Raw genomic sequence first — 18,128 nt, forward strand, 5'->3', positions numbered from 1 at the left:
ACTTTGAAAAATCGAAAAGAAAAAAAAAATCCACCGAGAATTAGGTTACATGTACTATGTAGTGATAGATCTCGACATAATTTGTGTGTATACCCCCGTCTGTGGTATTGGCTACATGTTATTGTGGGGATGAAAGCTGATGTTTTAGGGTTTGTATGGGGTGCCCCTACGGACCAGAGCCACACATCATTTTCTCTGTAATAGAGGGAATCTCTATTCATAGAGAAATGATGATACTGCGAGTGTTCCTCTGTTATGCTGTCCCCCAATCATAATACTGTTCTGTACAATTTCTCTGAATATTCATTTTCTAATTTCGCCGAATCCTTTAGTGGGGGAAAAGAATATTGCCACCAAGTATTTTCCACCCTTAAAAAAGCAATAATAATCTACTATAATAAAGTAGTAGCCTCTGTCTGTTTGTTTGTTTGATCGCGAACTCTTCCTAGGGTTTTGGGGATAGACCCCCATAACCATATATATTCTGATACCTTATCCCTCCAGGTACTAGGATAATTATATTTAATTAAAAATTGGTTAGGGTTAAGGGTTATAGTTAGGTGAGGTATGGTTAGGTGAGTGATTATTCACGAACTACTCCTAGGTTTTAGCAGATAGACCCCTATAACCATATATATTCTGAAATCTTATAACCCAGGGTACTTAGATAAATATCTTTTATTTGTCTGTCTGTCTGTCTGTTTGTTCACGAACTCCTCCTAGGGTTTTGGAAATAGATATCCATAACCCTATATATTCTGATACCCTATCACTCCAGGTACTTGAGTAACTATATTTCATAAAAAAAAAATTAGTTAAGGTTAAGGGTTAAAGTTAGGTTGGGGATGGTTAGATTAGAGATTATTCCCGAACTCCTTCCAGGTTTTTGCAGATAGACCCCTATAACCATACATATTCCGAAACCTTATAACCCAAGGTACTTGAATAACTATCTTTCATCTGTCTATCTGTTTGTTTGTTTGTTCACGAACTCCTAGGGTTTTTTAGATAGACCCCCATAACCATATATATTCTGATACCCTATCACTCCAGGTACTTGGATAACTATATTACATATATGTATATATATATATATGTATATATATATATATATATATATATATATATATATATATATATATTGGTAGGAGGCCATGTTGTATAGATGATTTCAAGAAGTCTACAGCGACAATGGCGTTGTTGAGTTTATATTGAAGCTTTAATTTCTCTCGTGCAACAACTCAACACCCCTCGCCGTCCCTGAAGCAATCCTTCGAGAACTCCTTGAAATCTGCACGATGGAAGCCCCCTTCTACGGTCCAGATGGGAAAATGCGCGTACAGGTAGATGGCGTGGCAATGGGATCCCCCCTTGGGCCGCTCTTCCCCATGGTCGTTGAAGATTTTCTCTTTAATGGATCCATTGAAGAGGAAATCTTCAACGACCATCCTGACATGAAGCCCTGCATCTACGCCCGGTATGTTGACGACATCTTTATTAGCGCAAAAGATTCCCAAACAGTAACCCAACTCCCACACGCGTTCAAAAAACATTCAACCCTCAATTACACCTATGGACATCAACGCAACGATGGCACCCTCCCCTTCTTAGATATACTAGTAGGCACAACTTCAGATCGATTCACGACTGAAGTCTATGTCAAAGACACTAACCTCGGTTTCTGTCTTAACGGCAGTAGCGAATGCCCAGAACGCTACAAACAAAGCGTCATGCGATCACTAGTGAACAGAGCTTTCTCCCACAGCAGTACATGGAAAACTACGAATAACGAACACCAGCGTATAACAACACTACTCGTCAACAACGGCTATCTACTGCACTCCATCGAATTCATAATTAAAAACAAGATGAACTCCTTCACAGCCCAACCAACACCCACAAACACCAATATAACAACACTGGATCTGTACTACAAAGGACATATGAACACAGACTACAAAGAAGACGAAAGAACACTTCGACATATTATCACACGCAACATTCGGCCCATCAACCCAGACACTAAGATACGCCTAATCGTATAGTACAAAACCTCTAAAACACACACCCTGGTAATGAAGAACAACAGCCAGGACCCCCACCTCTCCTCTACAAGAAGTCAACGTCGTGTATACGTTTGATTGCCCTGTCGGTGATTGCCAGCACCGCACCTCCTCATACATTGGCATGACCTCTATGACCCTCTCCAAAAGATTCACATACCACCTCCAGGATGGCGCCATCAAAACACACATGATAAAAGAACACAAAACCACCATCACCAGGCAAACACTAAACGAAAACACTAAAATAATCTACAAAGCTCACGACCCCCTTCGCCTTAAGATGGCCGAAGCAGTGAACATTTACATCGAAAAACCTTCCATTAACATACAACTCATGCCCACAACCACACTCCCAAGCAGTAGACGCACATAACACAAACGATAACACCCCTTTCCACAATCCACAAGAAAGTTGCTACTTCTACGTACGCAGCGCTACGGATCATGGCTACAGGAAAATGACCTCACCCAGTGTTTGGCCAATGTACGGCCTGTATATAAACCTTTGTATTCACCAACCATTGTAACTCCCTCCCTGAGGATGACCAAGTAAGGTCGAAATACGTATTGGAGAAATAAAAAAAAAAAGAGAAAACCGTACCACATGTCTTTTGGACACCTTCTCAGCTATTTAGAACCACCACAGAAACTTGTTGCACAAGAGAAATTAAAGCTTCAACATAAACTCAACAACGCCATTGTCGCTGTCGACTTCTTGAAATCATGTGTATATATATATATATATATATATTATATATATATATATATATATATATATATATATATATATATATATATATATCTCGTTTGAGTTAAGGGCTAAAGTTAGGTGAGGCTATGGTCAGGTTTAGGACTATTCATGAACTCGCAGCAACACGCGGGTAATTTGGCTAGTAATAATGATAATAATATTAGTAATAATAATAATAATAATAATAATAATAATAATAATGATAATAATAATAATAATAATAATAATATTAATGATAATAATAATAACAATAATAATTATAATAATAATGATAATGATAATAATATTAGTAATAATAATAATAATAATAATAATAATAATAATAATAATTGAAAGGGAGGGGCGAGTTTGAGTTTGGGAGGGTGTCAGGATTGAAGAGAGGGCGAGAGAGAGAAGGGGACTGGCTATACTAGTAAGTGAGGAGACAGGTAAGCGTGTGGTGGAGTGGAAGGAGGTTTCTTTAAGGTTAGTGTGGATGAAGGTGAAACTGGGAAGAGAGATGTGGGCCTTTATAAATGCATATGGCCCTGGCAGTGAGAAGAGTGTAGAGGAAAGGGATTTTATTTTATTTTATAGATTTAAATGAATGCATAGGGGGATTAGGGAGAAATGTCAATGTAGTGGTATTGGGAGATATCAATGCTAGGGTAGGAGACGAACCAATAGACAGAGTGGTTGGGAAGTGTGGAGTTTCAAGAAAAAAATCGTAGTGGAGAGATGATGGTGGAGATGTGTCTAGAAAGAGAATTGATGATAGCAAATATGGTGTTTCGGAAGAAAACAAACATAAGTACACATGGAAGAGGGTGCTGGACGGAAGGGTGGTAGATAGGGCTTTAACGGACTATGTAGTGGTGACCAAGAGGAGAGTGGGAAGATGCACATGTTCTAAGAAGAGAGAGTGGAGGGATATCAAATACGTTTTTGATGGAAGGTAGGTTGAGAGTGATAATCAGGAGAAGAGTACGGGTAGAAAGAGTTCTGGATGTCTGTATTCTTAGGGGAGAGAGTGGAGGGGAATATCAGATAATCTTTTGGTGGAATGTAAATTGAGAGTGGAGGATAGGTGGAGAAAGAGGAAAATGAGGTGCTTAGAATTAACTGCTTAAATAAGAAAGAAAAGGAGAAGGAGTACAAGAAGAAGCTGAGAGAGGAGTGGGAGTGAGTGAAGGACAAAGTAGAACTAGGAGTGGAGGAGGAGTTTCAAGGAGGGAGTCACAAGGTGTGCAAAGATGATGTATAGAACAAGGAGGATGGGATAAAATAGAAGGAAGGGTAGTGCGTGGTGGGGTGATGAAGCAAAGAAGGTTGTAGAAGAGAAAATACGAGCGTTCACAGACTGGTTACAAAATAGGACGAGATAATCATATGAGAGGTACAACGAAGACAGAAGAGAAGAGAAGTAAACCATAAGACAAAGGAAGCAAAGAGGAGAGCAGATGTGAAATGGGGTAAGAGTACGACAGAAAATTTTGAAAGCAATAAAAAGATGTTTTGGAAGGAAATTAAAAGAGAAAAAGGAGACGAATCAAGTAGAGAAGAAAATGTAAAAGGTGCACATGGAGAGATGATAATGGAAGAGACGGCAGTGAAAGGAAGGTAGGCAGAGTGTTTTAGGGAGTTACTAGATGTGAAGGAGGATAGGGAAGGAAAGGTAGTTGCAATGGGAAGCGCTAAGAAAATGACAGTGATGAATGAGGAAAATGGAGGAGAAATAAGGAAAGATGAGGTGAAAGCAGTTATCAAAATAATGAGAGCAGGTAAGGCACCTGGGTCAGATGGGTATCATGCGGAGTGTCTAAGAAAGAGAGGTACAATGATGGTGAACTGGCCTGTGAGGTTGTTTGATGTTTGTTTAAAAGAGGGTAGAGTGCCAGAGGACTGGAGGAGTGCCTGTATAGTTCTACTTTACAAGAGAAAAAAAGGACAAATGTTAATGTAGTAGCATCAGAGGGACCAGTTTGTGAGTGTAGTTAGGAAGGCTTATGGAAGGGTTTTAACTGAGAGGATTAGGAGAGGAATAGAGGGAGTAATTGGTGAGGAACAGTGTGGGTTTAGGACAGGTAGGGGTTGTGTGGATCAGGTTTTTGTGGTAAGGCGGATATGTGAGAAAGCTTTAGGAAAATTAGGAATTTTTTTTTTGGGGGAGAGGAGGTTTTATGGATCTGGAAAAGGCTTATGACAGGGTAGACAGGAAGATACTGTGGGAGGTATTGCATATATATGGGATAGGAGGAAAGCTCGAGAAGTCATTTTTTTTAAGAGAGTAGTAAAGCCTGTGTTAGAATTAGAAATGGAGAGAGTGAGTGGTTTGAGGTAAAGGTGGGACTTCGCCAGGGATGTGTTATGTTTCCTTGGCTGTTCAATTTATACATGGATAAGGCGTTGTGAGAGGTAAATGCAAGGGTAATGGGCCGGGGTTTGAAGATGGTTAAAGAAAACAGAGAAAAATGGGAGATAAGCCAGTTTTTGTTTGCTAATGACACTGTGCTTATGGCCGGATCAGAGGAAGGATTAAGGAAGTTAGTGACGGAGTTTGGGAATGTGTGTGAAAGAAGGAAGATGAAGATGAATGCGGGTAAAAGTAAGGTTATGAGATGTACAAGAAAAGAGCATGGCAGCAGTGAGTATTAAGGGGGAGAGGTTGGAGGAAGTGGATAGTTTTAGATACTTGGGTACGAATGTGGCGGGAAAGGGAGGAGTGGGGGTGGAGGCAGAATGTAGATTGAGAGAAGCAAGTAAATGTCTTGGGGGGATTAAAAAGACATTTGGGAATGGATGTTAAGAGGGGATTGTATGAAGGGGTGATTGTGCCGACAGCACTGTGTGGGGTATAAACATTTAACATAAGAAGAGAGGAGTTCAAACGTGTTTGAGATGAAATGCCTGGGAAATATGGAGGGGGTTACTAGGCTGGATAGAGTGAGAAACGAAGAAGTGAGGAAGAGTGCCAGAGTGGAAAGGGAGTTGGGAGATAAGGTTGATGAGAGAGTATTGGGATGATTTGGGCACATGAAAAGAATGAGTAAAGAAAGATTATGAAAAGAGGTGTGGAAGGCAGAGGTGGAAAGAATGAATATGAGGGGGTGACCAAGGATGAGATGGATGGAAGGGGTATAAGGGGCATTGGGAAAGAGGGGAATGTCTGTTGAGGAAGGAAGGGAGAAGACAGATGACAGGGGTGAGTGGAGAACGGTTGTGTATGGATGATACTATGATGAATGGGAGGGAGTGGGTGGGGAATGGGAGGGGGTGAGGGAGTATGTAGGAAAAATAAATTGACGACGCAGCCCGAAGGAATTTACCCCGTCTTCTCTTTTTCTTCATGAGGGATGGAGGAGGGGGGTCGCTGATTAAATGAAGCGGCCTTGCCGTGGATGTGCTGTGTCTTGCGACACTGCTTCTGATCCAGGGCAAAGGGCGAGATGCAGGGATGACCCGTCATCCAGGAGGATCTAAGAAAGGGGGGGAGGGGATGGTGAATGGGAGTGGATTATGTGGGGATTGATTTGCGCCGTTAACTTTGGCCACCTCTCTTGTAAAGGGGAAAAAATCTTTGGTATGTGTATGTTATTACCTTTTTAACATACGTCATGTTAACCACTATTACTAATGTTGATTTTTTTTTTTTTAATTACAAGCTAGGGGTGTCGATTCCACTTCGTTCTTTCCTTGCACTGGCCCACCTCCCCTCTTCCCCATTTTATCTATCCTGCCCTTTACTACTACTACTACTTTACATAATGAAACAACTACATCAATGCAGCACAGGCAAGTGACCAAAGTACAAACTTCTGAGAGAGAAGCAAGCGAGCAATCACATCACCGTGATACGAAAATGCAAAACAATCACCGGAGAAGAGAAACTTGTAGACAGTAAGTACTTTCATATATTACATCTTAAGATTAAATGAGATACAGTTAGCCAAAGGGATGAACTTGCATGAAAGGAATGTAATAGAATCATGCTTAATATCAGGCACTTCTGATAAAGATACAGAATTAAGCTATGTATATTTTAATTGTGTCACCCAAATGGTGACCAAGATGTTCCAGCCAGATTGAACCATGTGTGTTGGTCAGGTCTACGGAGGTTAAGGTCAACTCCCCTCCCTCCTACGGTTGCTACCTGATACTTATATTTCTCTCTAGTAACAAGAACAAAAAGTGTGGAAATTCCGTCATCACACCAATATCTCACACATTGTCTAAACAAAATCCCGATATTTCTTTCTATATAACAAAGGTTGCATTAAAGAATAAAAAACTATTACAAAACAAAAACAACTGTATATTGTGTAAAATCATTATATGTCAACAAGGAATGATTTAAACAAACACTGAATATAAACCCGTATCCCTATTAAACAACTCTTGTCTTCCTCCTCTTTCTCATACTCCCCTCCTCCGCCTCCCCATCTCCCCGCTTCCTCGCCCTCCTTCTTAGTTAATTAGAGGGCTGGATGGGGGAGAGGGAGGGAGGGAGGGGGGATTTGGGGGTTTAGTGGAAGGAAAGAATGAAATAGAAGGAAGTTAGAGTTGTGATAGGTGTGGGGCAGACACACTTGCTCGGTTATATTTATGGTCTTGTGGACTTCCCCCCACTCCCTCCTTCTTGACATCCATCCTCTCATTTTATTGTAAAAAATTAAACTGGTTTTATATATATATATATATATATATATATATATATATATATATATATATATATATATGTATATATATATGTATATATATATATATATATATATATATATAATAAATTTGCTTGGCAAAGAATCAATATACATGAAGTGCAGATAATGACAAGAACAAATAGTTCGAGATAATAATTGCAGTTGCCGAGGATAATAATAATAATAATAATAATAATAATAATAATAATAATAAAAGCATGTAAGCTTATTTCCATTGTGGTCCTCATTAGGTTGTTTTTCTATACTAAGTTACACAGACAACATACGAAGGGGGTTAAGGGGATCAGAGACAGTCATGAATAATACCAGTCAGTACACATGTGACACTTAAACATTGTTACAGTTTTGCTAATATTACTAAAATGTTCGAAACACATAGGATATTGAGACCAAAAATTGAGCACCATCACAATAAGGAACATTGCATTAAGCAAAGGAACAACAAAATAATGCTAAAAGGTAACAAAACAGTATGAGTGAGTACCATATCAGAGTAGTACCATTTATGATATACTACATTATTCTACAGCTGTATCAACATGTTATAGTGAATGCTACATTGCAGCTAGGGTCACCTATTAATTAATTCTAAGTTTTACCTGTATCTCAGGACGGAGTGGGCAATTAGTATGAGCACTAGGAAGTAGTATATTATAACCTGAAGCACCAGAAGTAGGGTACAGGGGACGAGTACTCGTATGAGTAAAACAACAAGGAGATCGAGGGAAAAGTCCGATTACCTCGCTGCCTGGTGCCCTGATTCACCAGGCTTGTATTATGGTCAGATCATAACTGTTCTCGGGCCCTACCTGAGACATATACCATACTATGACTAGCAAAACAAAGGTGGAAACCAATTTGTAACATCAAACATTGTTATACTAAACTAAACTTCTGAAGGACAAAAAGGGGGAGGTCAAAACAGTTATGAGTGAACGCAGATTTGGATGGTATTACCCATGGAGTCAGGTATCCCTCACTAAGCTAGTAGTACATAAAATCAAGGCTGTTCTCTGTTCATAGCTGAGACATATAGTAGCCCTTGACTTTTTTCTTGAAATTAACCTTGCTATTTGACTGCTTAATGGACACAGGTAGTGAGTTCCATAGTTGAGCACCTGTGAAGTGAAAGCTGTTTTTGGTGAAGGGACCTGCATGGGATACAATAAAAGACCCTTGACTGTTCCGGGTTCGGTTCTCAGCAGATAACGTAAAATTACAGTTCATATATGAGGGAGCAGAATTATGAACGACATTGTAAACCTGGTTTAGTTTCAGCTGCTGGACACAATATTTTACAGGTAACATTCCTACCTTGCTAAATTCTTCTATACCAATATGACTACATTGAGGTAAGTTTAGCACGAATCTAATGATCTTATTTTGTGCAACCTGTAGCCGAGACTTTTTTTTCTGCTCAGACTACTGTACCAAGAGCTACAAGCGTAATCAAAGTGATGTTGTAACAAGGCTGAGACCAGAAGCTTCTTTGTTTCCAAATCAAAATTTCTGGCTTTTCTGTACAAAAATTTGACTTTATGTGAACACTTAGATACAATCTTATCCGTTATGGCATTCCCTGAGAGGGACTGATCAAAGGGTATTCCAAGATAAGTTACCTCTTGTTTTGGCTCCAAGACATTATCCCCACATCTGACCTGTGCATCGCGGTGTTTCCTGAGGTTGGGTTTTGATGCGAAGACAATACTTTCCGTTTTACCAAGGTGTAAAGACAGCCTGTTATCTATGAGCCAGTCCTGGACTGATGACAGTTCAACACTCAATGCCTCCTCTACTTCAACTGGGTCCCTACCTGAGACAATTAGAGCGGAGTCGTCTGCAAATAGCAGTAACTTACAGTTCACCGCACCTGGCATGTCGTTAATATAGACCAGGAACAGCAGCGGTCCTAGAATTGAACCTTGTGGTACACCACAAGTTATCTCTCTGTCACCTGAGCAGACTCCATTTACCTGTATAAGTTGTTTGCGACCTGTAAGGTAGGACTTGAGCCAGCCAGTATTCGCTCCTCCTAATGCCTGATTTAAAAAAAAAAAAAAAAATCATGATCCACTGTGTCAAATGCCTTTTGTAGATCCAACAAAACTAAACCCGTGTAGTAACTCTGTCGTATTCTAGTTTTATCAGATCGTAAAGGTATATAAGTTGGTGTCTGTTCAGTAATTCGATCTAAAACCAGATTGCATGGCGTATAGTAGATTACGTTCCCTGAGGCATTGTATAAAATCTATATAATAATTTTTTATGCATTTAGAATGTAAAAACAAAACCTCTAAATCAGAAAAATAGATTATCTATTTAAAAGTTTATTGTATATGAATATTGAAATATAAAGGCTACCCCCCTTGTAAGGGGGAAAAAGCCTTGGTATATGTATGTATATATAGATATGTAATTAATACTCAGTTGATCATTTCTTTCTCCACCACCCGGCTTCCGGCCAGCAAGTCGCTCTGCACTACCGAGGACCTAACGGCAGCACACCCTCATGGCGACGGCGCGGGGTTCTGAGTCGGGCGGTGCCATATACTACACCGACGGCTCAGTCGACCCCGAAAATGGCAGGACGGGCGCCGCTGCCATCACTGTTGGGACCGAACTGCTCGAGAGGACGCCGGATTACTGCTCCACCCTGCAGACAGAGCTCGTGGCCATCCACCTGGCCCTGGAGCACGCCTAGAACCGTCAGGAGGCCGCTGTGGTCCTACACACAGACTCCAGAACGGCGTGGCAGGTCCTCCAGCAGCCGCACACCACGCGGGACTCGTCACCGCCATCCTGGGCAGCCTGCAGAGCCTCGCCGCACAGGGACGTCGAGTAAGGCTGCACTGGATTCCCAGCCACGTGGGCGTGCGAGGCAATGAGTCCGCCGACGTTGCTGCAAGAAGAGCCGCTGGCGCCCCCCACCCACGTGACCAGGCACGTGCCACCTAGTCTGTCGTACGTGAAGGCGCGACCCAGGCGTGCCGCAGCCCACCGCGCCCACCAGACTCACCGGCAGTTAGAGGGAGCAAAAAGACAAGCTGCTTGGTACGCCGCCACCACCGACTATCAGACGTTGGGCGCCTTCCATCAACAGCGCAGGGCGGACGGCGTACTGTTGCAGAGAGTCAGGCTGGGCTGGCCACTGCACCAGGGAGGAGTTGTACCGACGGCTTCCAGGGACAACAGTGCGATCACAGGCACAGCCGTCACCCGCTGCTGTACTACCTACTGTCCTGCCCGGCCACGGAGGCCCTCCGACCAGCGCCGCAGACCCCCGCCCTCCACCCTGCAGAAGGCAGCCTCCTCAGCAGTCGGGCAACGAGAGCTGCCCTCCTTGTCCGCCACACGCCCATGGACGACGTGATGCTTGGGGTGCTCAGGGTGGTGCCCCCCCCCTTGCTGACCTCCCCACGCCCTCACCTTCCACCCACTAAGGCACGACAACTCCCCCCACTGGCGGGCTGTTGCCCGCATTGTATAATAATGTATATATCTGTACATCTTTTATACAACAGACCCTTATCAAAATTACTGCATCTGAAACATTTCACTTCAACAAGATTTTTCTTAGGTTATTTGGAAAGATGATACGATACTTACGTAAGTCTACAGGAAAGGTGAAGCAACATTGATGGGTGGCTGTATGGAAAGAATGGGCTATTTACCCTTTGGTAGAGCCCTGCTCAGATAACTCAACAGTGCTGCCTCAGACTTTGTCGACTGAATGTGCATGTATGTATGCATTCTGTCATGGACACATCTGTTAAAGGGGGTTTACACACAATCTAACGGTTCGTCGAACGCGGTTCGACAGACACGTGTTTAAAGTGATGTGTGAACGGGGTATTTGGTTGTCGAACACAACTCAAATAAAAAAAAAATCATAAAACACCAAAATGTTTGATCAAACACCAGAAAAATATGACGTCAGTCCTCGCTTCGCTGCGAGCGAAGCGAGGATTGACGTCATATTTTTCTGGTGTTTGATCAAACATTTTGGTGTTTTATGATTTTTTTTTATATTTGAGTTGTGTTCGACAACCAAATACCCCGTTCACACATCACTTTAAACACGTGTCTGTCGAACCGCGTTCGACGAACCGTTGGATTGAGGAAACCCCCTCTTAGCCCCATTGAGTCGACCGGAAGACACGCCCAATATTTCATAGATTTACTGAAGCTGCACTACCCCTGCACAAGAAAAATTAAGAATGCCGAATGAGGAACTTTGGAGATGATAGATTATTCGGCGGTACTACAGCGTGTGTCTCCCACACTACAGCGTGAGGTCTACCATTTCTCTACATTTATGTTAGCCATCAACACATATTTTGTACATATCCTAGGAATGACTTGATCCCCGTCCACACCGAGCATCACGCATCAGCGACTTCATGCAGTAGTCGTGTTGAAAACTTGACACTAGCGTCCGGACGGGCTGCATCACTGCGAATACCTTGCGCGAGCAACCAGATCTCAGTCATCATTTGGCTTTCAAGGGAGGAGGATGTCTGCCGACGCTCTAGTCATTAAATCGTTAAACCACCACAGCTTTGGAGTGTATATATTTTTCGTGCCAGCACCAGACTTCTTTGATGCATTGACGGCAGTCATTTCCCTGTGAAACTGTGTTCTCAGTGTATGAAGTTTTTTTGGTAATGTCTTCATTCCGCACATTACATTTTGTTAAAGAATATAAGTCAGCTTTCGATGCTTGTACTTTTTATATTTCTCATCTTATATTCTTTGCACTTGATATTCCAAATGGCTGGGTACTGCTTTAGTAACTTAATGAAATGTAATGTAATAGTCTTCGTCCACTCGCACGGCTTTGCGGGAGTTGCTTGTGCCATTGTATGAAACTAGAACAGCGAAGCAGAGCGCGTGCATCCTCTCCCATTAACTGTCATTGACACACTGCTCAGCGATTCGAAATCGGTTCGCCCCATGACTGCTTTCATGATGCTGCGACGAGTTGAAAGTCACGTTTTTCAACTCATCGCGCATCAAAATGCTCCGTGTTGACGTGGCCTTAGACAGATAATTGGGTTTCTAATTTCATTCATATTAAAGGAAGAAATTAGAAAAATAAACATGTTATCATATATCTCCATACATTTATTTTAGCGATACACACTTCGTACATCTTCAAAGAATGACACAAATAGGTTAGGTTAGGTCACGTTTTCTTTATGTATTTGGACAGGTCACATGTTTGATGGGCAGTTGCGGGGAGCGTCCCTGAGGAAGGCGGGTCATGCGGTAGCCCTCAGCCTGCGCCTGGGTAGGCGACAAATGGCGGTAAGTAAACATCACGCCATAGTAGCACCTGTTATTCTCTACTGCATCCCTCGACACCACCCCCAAATATATATAAAACGCTACTGACGTTGATATTAATTTGCGCTATCTAAGTGGGATCAAAATAGTAAGAATGATCTGAACTATCTCCATTGCTCAGATGGCACAACTGCCCGATCCGGTCCACTGCAACACGCAGGCTACTGAATCGAGTGAGTCAAGTACCCGATTCTCTTTAGTGAATGATTCATAAAAAATGTTTAAAAGAGAATCGAATGTTTCAAATTTGGTACTGACGATAGTTGTTATTGTGAATCGCGTGACTGCATAGCAGTGCTTCCACTTTTAGGGTAATTACACTATTTTAGGGTAATCAAGCCTATGCTGGGGTAGAGTTTAGGGTAATGTTTTTTTTAGGGTAATTGGGCAAATTTTGGGGGTACAAACAGGGAATCTAGGGCAATCAGACACATTCACATTCCTTTAGCACAAAACCAATTTAGAATGTTTTTTTTTCGACATTGATAAATGACGAATATATATGATGGACAGGTATGATAATGTTCTGTCCAGTAACTCCTTGGTCTTTTAAAATTGTGGAGCTTATTCCTAAATCTCTTGTGGATGTAATTAATGCTTTATCACAATTATCAAAATTTGTAGACAAGCAAAAGCTAGATGATGAGTGGAGATCTCACTATTTAGTTGATGGGTTATCCAAACATATGTCTTGTGATGAGTACAGGAACATGGTTTTCAACAAAAGAAATGCAGCTGGAATTATATGCTTTGCCGACCTAAAAACTTAAGTCAGTAGCTTACTCGCTGCCCTTTTCAAATGCATCTGTTGAAAGTTTTTTTTTGCACACTAAATTTAACCAAAACATTCCAGAGGAACAGTCTGAAAAATGAAACAATCTGTTGGCTTGCACGCAATTTACCACATGAAGAACAATGCAAAAGCAGATACCTTAATTATTGACGAAAGTTTACTTAAAGCTGTTAGAAATGTGAAAAGCAGTGCTACTTGCAAAGAATCTGCTGCTCTAAGGGGAGAACCTAGCTCCAGTACTTCATAAAATAGCATGTTGTACCTATTTGGAACCAGGAGTTTTGTCTTTATTTTTTGGATTAAGGTCTCCAGTATTTCATAAAATAGCATGTTGCACCTATTTGGAAGCAGGAGTTCTGTCTTTATTTTCTGGATTACGCTCAGTATTGTACTTGTTATTTTTATACTCACATAATACCGTTCTTATGCAGCTCTATTAATAATATATATATTTAATAAAGTTATAATTTAGGGTAATTAACACAACTGTCTGGGGTAACGAAACATTTAGCTGTGGAAGCACTGTTGCATAGTTCTCACTTACGCACATTTGACATCTTACTAAAAACACCTTTCTATCATATACCTAATTGCAGGATTCGATAATCCTATCAAAATTTTAGATTTTGGTAAAATTGAATGCGTACGATCTTCATTCCATATATAGCAATTGAGAATTTACTACATGTCTATATATAACTGTTTATATTTCAGAATTCATATACAATAAACTTTTAGTTACATTTACTATTACTTTAATTTTGCGTTTTTATATTTGATGTTTTAAATGTATACAAAAAATTATACAGATGTTTGATAATTTCTTTGGTATAGATATTTTTTCATTACAAGTCAGACGAAAATAGGCATAGAGTTAAGGGGTAACTTAAATAATTACTTATTTTTTGTGAGCGACTTGTTTATGATGCACAGAAAGGTTTATTGGCAATTGGATATACAGATTCAAAAATTCAAAAATGCAATGCATAAAATTGCAAGGATAAATTAAATCACATGAAACATAATTTTCATTACATTATCTTCACTAGGGCTCTCAACAATGCATAAAATTGTAAGGATAAATTAAATCATATGAAACATAATTTCCATTATATTATCTTTACTAGGGCTCTCATTTTATATATATATATATATATATATATACATATATATATATATATATATATATATATATATAATAGGCTTTTTCCCCCTTACACGGGAGGTAGCCAAGAAGAAAAAGGCATAGAGACCACTCACACCCATTCCATTCCTTACATACTCCACTCCCCTCCACCATCCTCCCTCCCTCTCATCTTGGCACCTCCTGGATGATGGGTCATCCCTGCATCCTGTCCACTGCCCTGGGTCAGAAGTAGTGTCGCAAGATACAGCACATTCACAGCAAGGCCGCTTCACTAATTCGGTGACCCCCTTTCTCCGTCTCCTCATGCAGAAAAGGGGAAGACGGGGAGAAATCTCTTCGGGCTAAGTCAATTTATTTCTCATACATACTCCCTCCCCCCTCCCCCACCCACTCATGCATCACAGCATCATCCATAGTATATATATATATATATATATATATATATATATATATATATATATATATATATATATATATATACTAAATTCCAATTTAATGATAAATTTTATTTTCAGAAATTTGGCATGAACATGGGTAATCCTCTCTCCCCCGTATTGAGTAATTTATATATGGTTTTTTGAAACTAGAATTTTAAGTAAGATCATTCCCCCCAACATAACATGGATGCGGTACATTGATGACATCCTATGTCTGTGGCACATTCAAGATAATGTGAATGATTTTTTATGTAAACTTAATAATTTGGTCAGTTCCATTAAGTTCACGGTGGAGATAGAGAGTGAAGGTATTTTGCCTTTCCTTGATTGTAATATCTACCGCCGTGAAAGTGAGTTGAAGTTTAGTGTATATCGCAAACCAACCAATGTTTGTTCATACATACACTATTATTCCTCACACCCTGATGGCATAAAGCGATTTGTTTTTTCTTCGATGTTCCTCAGGGCCCTACGCATTTGCAGCCCAGAGCACATCGATGATGAAATAAGATGTATTTACGACATTGGTACTAAGCTACAATACCCCACACATGTTCTTGACACAGCTTACAATCGTGCTAAAAGGACATTTTATAACCTTAGGTCAACTCAAATTTTCAATATGATTAAATAATTCTACCGTAGCAAGAAAACCTGCAAAACATTCCACATATATTACGTAAATCTAACATTAATGTAGTTTTTAACAATAAGAACACTGTAAGACAATTGCTCATAAATAATTCTGTCGATAGTGATAAAGGGTGTGTGTACAAAATCTCTTGTAAATCATGTAATCAGTTTTATGTTGGTCAGACTGCTAAAACACTCAAAACACGAATCAATCAACACAAGAAATACGTTAGAGAGGGAAACCAATCTAGCGGTATATTCAACCACATGAACCATTTTAACCACCCAGTTGACTGGGATAACGCTAAAGTCATCACATACAACAGCAACATAACAGAAAGAAAAATTCAATTGAATGCAGTTTGATCAAATCTAGTAAGGGAATAAATGTTAATCTCCATCAAGGTTTGTACAAATTAGATGGTTATATTTCTCATGAAATTTCAAAATTATTTAAATTATAATATAAATTATGAGCAGTTGTCCCATACTTGTTGGTTACCAGGACGGTTCAAACGTCCATCACGTGTACTTCTTCCACTACCTCTCCGAATGCCCTCTTCACTATGTCATATATTCTGTACCTTGTTTCTTCATTTTATAATTCCTTCTTTGTATCTGCACTGAAGATGTAATTATACGAAAGCGCTCTGCTTCGTTAGTTTACTTTTCCTAGTGGTTACTTACGCATTTGTGAACACACGCTCCTAGTGTTTTTATTGCACACACACACACACACACACACACACACACACACACACACACACACACACACACACACACACACACACACATACATGTATATACATATGTATATGTATTTATATATGTATGTACATATATATACATATATATGTATATATATATATATATATACATTTATATACATATATATGTATATATATATACACACATATATATAATCAGCCATCCTGAGTCCACTGCTGAACAAAGGCCTCCTTCATAGCATTCCTTGGTTCACACTACCGAGCCATCCCCTGCCACGTCACTCCTGCAAACTTCTCGATCTCGTCTTTCCACCTTCTGTCTGGTCTCCCTTTTCCACGCTTCCTATCTTGCGGCGTCCACTCACTAACACACTTGCTCCATCGCTCATCAGTCGTTCGCAATAACTTACCTGCCCAATTTCACTTCCTCTCTTTCAAAGCCTCCACATTCTCTTTCACCCAACTTGCTCTCTTTCTGTCTCATCGGTGATCTCTCCATTCTCCTGTGTGCAGTCCTTAAGCAAGGTTTACACGCTACGATAAATTGTAGCGATTTATTGTAATGAAAAGGTTGTTACAATTTGTCATTACAATAAATCGCTACAATTTATCGAAGCGTGTAAACCTTGCTTTAGTTTTGTTTCCATCGCCTTCGCCAGTTTCCAAGTCTCACACCCGTAGATTATTGCTGGCAGAATGCATTGATTGTAAACTTTACGTTTCAAACATAAAGGTAGAGAGCCTCTCAGGATTTTATTATACTTACCACACTTTCCAACCAAATGTAATGCGTCTTTTTATCTCATTATCATGATCTTTCGTCACTTTCACCATTTGGCCTAAATAATTATGCACTGCATTTGATTTTATCTGGATATAGCTAAAGAAATGCAAGTAGTTCTCTGCGTGGATGGGCTTCCTATAAACTGTGAAAAATAAAGACTCCGGATTTCTGATTACTAAGATGTCTAAGAATGGCAATTTATTATCTATTTTCCATTCCACTTTGAATTTAATATTGTTAGTTAGGTGATTAAGTTTATTATGGAATTCGTAGAAGGAACACCATCCATCATCTCAAATCGTAAAAACATAATCCACGTATATGCACCAAAACATTGAGGGTGGTCTAATTCCCGGTAGTAACACTGACTCACAATATTCCATGCATAATTTGGCTAGAACTGGCGAGATCTTGAACCCATGGAACATCCGAACTTCCGTTTAAAGTAAATATCTTAGAACGACGAAAAAACAAAAGAAAAAAACATTAGTGCTGTCACATAGCTTTGTTAAGCTCAACGTTTTTTCCCTTCCAATTTACTTTCTGTTGATGGTTCGCTGCCCATACCTCTGGTGAAAAGTTTTCTGGAAAAAGGGCGTCGTGTAATTCCTTGTTATATTTTTAGAGGGCAGGATAGATATGATGGGGGAAAAGGAGGGAGGGGGGTTTGGGGGTTTAGTGGAAGGAAAAATTGAAATGAAAGGAATGTAGAGTTTTGATAGGTGTAGGGCAAACCCACTTGCTCG

The sequence above is a fragment of the Oratosquilla oratoria genome, chromosome 12 (assembly GCF_046742065.1).
Source record: "Oratosquilla oratoria isolate Oo_2021 chromosome 12, ASM4674206v1, whole genome shotgun sequence".
Lineage (NCBI taxonomy): Eukaryota > Metazoa > Arthropoda > Malacostraca > Stomatopoda > Squillidae > Oratosquilla > Oratosquilla oratoria.